We start from the raw sequence: 4081 nt of genomic DNA, 5'->3' as shown, positions 1-4081 counted from the left end.
CCCTTGGGGATGCACAGGGAACACGCACAGGGAACACACACAGTGCAAACTGAAGCTAATGACCCAGTCACTGCACCATCTCAAAGTCAGATTGATGTGGCTCCAATAAATGTGGAGTCACAGCCAAAATCCTTAACAATTGAAGCATCTGACACACCAAATTCACCCACACACTCACTGGATGTTGACGTGATCAATACATCACTTCCAAATTCTCTATTTTTAACTCTTTTGGAGAAGCCAAAAATCCAAGCAAGTGAGCATCATCTTTTAGATGATTTGTTGGCTCACTTGCCATTTCTTTCTGAGTCTGTTGAGACATCTGTGCCTAAATTTTCATCAATCTGCACAGAGTCTACAATATTATCCACTCCAAACTCATTCATTTCTTTTATCCCGATGGATATTCATCATCCGTTGAGTGGTGATTGTATCCCAACGGATAAACCTAACAACAGTCATCCGTCGGATAACCATACTACTGTCCCGATGGATATTCATCATCCATCGGGAGTCTATACACAACTTCAAATTTCTTCAATTATCACAAGTACAAAAGACTTAGTGGTAGTGCAATCACTCTTAGGACTGAGGGAAGGGAGTGAACTGAGTGAGAGGCTAGGTTGCTCCCAGGAAAAAGGAGAGAATATGAGTGAACAAATGCAGTCCATTTCTTCAGGACTGGCAAAAGTGAGTGAGAGGAGTCCCACCTTAGATGGTGAAGGTGAGGGTGTGAGGGTGGGAAGCCAAGGGGAGCCCTTGATGTAAAAACAGAGAAATCATGGGAGAAATGCAGGTACCGGAGAAATAAGGATGGACACCATTGCAAGTGAGTCAATGAATGTCAGTGATGCAGAAAGGAAAAGACTATTTCAGCAAGGATATCAAGCTGCCATAGAAACTATTTCCCTAGATGCTGAGACATTTACTCATCCTATTACAGCTTATCAAACTCTAGCTGTGCAGGGCAATGAGAAGGCTAAAATGATGCTCAATTTGGTGCACACTACTCAATCTCTACAAAGAGCAAATGATGCAATCACTGTTATGCCTTCAACTACTGGCAGTGATTTTGAATTGGCTGAAGACTCATTTGGGGATGCTAGTGGGGATGATGAGGAAGACAACATGAGTATAGGGCGAGATGCAGATGTTCCTGCCTGGATGCTAACAAAAGAATGTTCCTACTCACATCATCAATCAACACTATTCAAGCTGATTCATGACACCAAAACAACCATTCAAGCATCTACCAATGCCAGCACAAAGAGACTACTTATAGCACATCTTGAAGCACTCCAGCTGCATAAGATTCAAGCTCTCCAAGATAGTCAAAGTGTGGATGAAATCAAGCAGGAAGTCCCTGAAGTAAAACAGTGTTTCATAGCAAGGTTGGATGCTAGACTTCCTGGAACCACCATGACTGAGATAGCTCAGAAGCTAAGGAAAGATGATGATCTCAATAGAAAGGTTGAGGCCATGGACTCTAGATAATCTGATGTGGAGAAGTCAATGGCCAAGATACTTGTTAATTAAGAAACTCAGACTGCTCTGCTCCAGCAGTTGGTGGCTGCTCAACTCCCTTCCACTCTCCAACTTGATGCTAACAAAAAGGGGGAGAAAGGCTCATCTAGTGAGGGGGAGAAACAACTCAACATCCAAGTCCGTAAAGTAATTGTGCCAATAATTGCTTTCACAAAGCCACCAGCCATGGATTGCATTGACATCATAAATCTGGCAGCAGCAAAACTGGAAACAAATGACAAATTGCTAAAGATTGATGTAGCAGCAGCTGAGAAGGAATTAAAAGAAAAATGGAGGAAAATAGATGCAGGAATTCAACATAAATTTGGGCCAATTTAGAAATCAGACAAAGTCTTCAAACATCACTCTCAAGTCAAGCAGATTTCTGTAGAAGAGCTGAGTCTGAGTTATCTGGAAAAAGGGCAAACTTCTTGCATCAAATCTCCAAAGGCAAATCTTATCATGAAGCCTAAAAGAAACTACTCTGAGCTTTTAGACAAGAATCCTATGGACACTGTGTTTGAAACAACTAGGCCAGATGAGAAGAAGCTATTGGCTAGGTCAATTGCATGTTTCAAGGATGCAGCTGATTCAGCACTTAAAAGAAGAAGTGCCAAGATCTACAGAAATGGTAAAGAAATCTGTGTGGTGGCTGGACACCCTCAGTTTGTAGAAGCTAAAAAAGAAGAGAAGGAAAGAATTAGTCAAGAAAAGAAGCAAGCTGCCTTAGATGCTAAGAAGCTCAAACAAAAGAAAGAGCAAGCTGCTATATTGGCCAAACTTCAAGGTGTAAAGACTACAACTGAGATTTCTGCACAACCATCTGTAATTGCTGAACCTCAAGATCAGAAAGTGCAAGATGAACCACAACAGAAAAGAAAATTCAGATACAAGCTCCACTCCAAAAGAAAATTGGACTTCAGTGATGAGGAAATGGAAGACTACATTCCCAAAAAGTCTACAACTTCAACTCAGACATCAAAACCCTTAGTGGTATTTGAAGAATTCAAGGTGGTGGATCCTACTAGGAATATTCATGGTGAACCCATAATTCCAAAGGATGAACCAGTAGACTGGGATAGTTTGCCAATTCCTGAACTAAACTTTTCAATCTTCAACAAGCCAAAGAAAACAAAGACTAGAGCAATCAAGAAAGTGAAGCCTGTGTCTCTTAGATCCAAGACCCTAACCAAATCTCAACCCACAATCAACAAGGGGGATCTTATGTATATCTGTGATATCAAGGAGTTTTCAGAATTGAATCTCTACCTAGATAAACTGGAAGAACTAAGAGGAATTGATGCTCACAGACATCTTCTTGAAGGACTGGTATTTAAATACAAGGGAGGGAAAGAGATGACATGGCCACTTCACAGGATTTTTCAATAAAGCCAATTTGTTCTGATCAAAGTCTTTTCATCCTTCAAGAAGAACTTTAGGTTCAATATAACAATAAGGAAACTGGTTTTAAAGAGGATAAAAGAGTAAAGGAGTAATAAAGCCAATGATGCACTTACAAAAACTCTAACAATTTCCTTCACTGGAAAGAGAGTGCATCTGAGGCCTTATTGGATGATGGAATTCAGGGATGAAAAGGGAGTTTGAAGATTCTTCAGATTGGAAGACCAGTTGAGTATCTTTAGCAATGAGACTCTATTGGAAATGCAAGAAATACTAGATCTCTCAGAAGCTTATGAACTTGAATTCCACAGACAACTTCAGAATCAAATAGAGGAGAACAATGGGAGGCTTGGGAAGAAATCCAGACAATCAAGGAGATAGATTTATCTGCTCAGACTAGAGGAGCATCTTAAAAATTGATTGTGAGAACTCTTTGTACACTTTTCCTTGGTCAATTTTCAGTAAATATTGTAGCACTTCTCATGGCATTCTGTATTTTTGGGGTGTTTTGTTATCATCAAGTTTCTCTTAATTTATGGCTACAATTCCAGTATACATAAATTGGGGGAGATTAATGATCATCCAATCAGGCATGCCATGATGAGGACACTTCATAAGCATCTCCTTGTAGCGCTCCCAGCCTTCACATAGATATTCTCCCGATTGCTCCACAAATTAAGTGAGAGCATTCCTGAGTGCAACTGTCTTCACCATATGTAAAAATTTAGGAAGAAACATTTGAGCAAGATCCTCCCAAGTAGAGATAGAACCAGCTGGTAGAGAGTGTAACCAGCTCTTAGCCTTGTCCCTCAGAGAGAATGGGAACAGTCTCAGTTTTACCGCATCCTCAGACACACCATTGAACCTGAAGGTGTCGCAGATCTTTATGAAATCCCTAGTGTGCGTATTAGGATCTTCCATTGGAGAACCCCCAAATTGAACTGAGTTCTAGACCATCTAAATTATGCCAGGCTTGATCTCAAAGATATTAGCTGTGATAACTGGCCTGACAATGCTAGTTTGAATGTCATTGATCTTGGGTTGAGAAAAATCCATCAATGTTTTTTTTGGTGCTGCTGGATCTCCCATTGTAATGAGTACCTGAAACACAACAAGTAAACCGTGAAAGTAAAAAAATCCGAGTCAGTGAACTTTA

General features: G+C 40.4%; 1 non-coding gene across 1 annotated transcript; it reads left to right on the top strand.

Moving 5' to 3' along the window:
* Nucleotides 1-3517: 3517 nt before the first annotated feature.
* On the top strand, nucleotides 3518-3624 carry LOC141710183 (small nucleolar RNA R71). The gene has a single exon (XR_012570715.1). It is a non-coding gene; the product is annotated as a small nucleolar RNA R71 (small nucleolar RNA).
* The last annotated feature ends 457 nt before the right edge of the window (nucleotides 3625-4081 follow it).

Source organism: Apium graveolens, chromosome 2, assembly GCF_009905375.1.
Source record: "Apium graveolens cultivar Ventura chromosome 2, ASM990537v1, whole genome shotgun sequence".
NCBI classification, from domain to species: Eukaryota; Viridiplantae; Streptophyta; class Magnoliopsida; order Apiales; family Apiaceae; genus Apium; species Apium graveolens.
The sequence above is the reverse complement of the archived record's forward strand: the minus strand, read 5'-3'. Positions and strand labels throughout refer to the sequence as shown.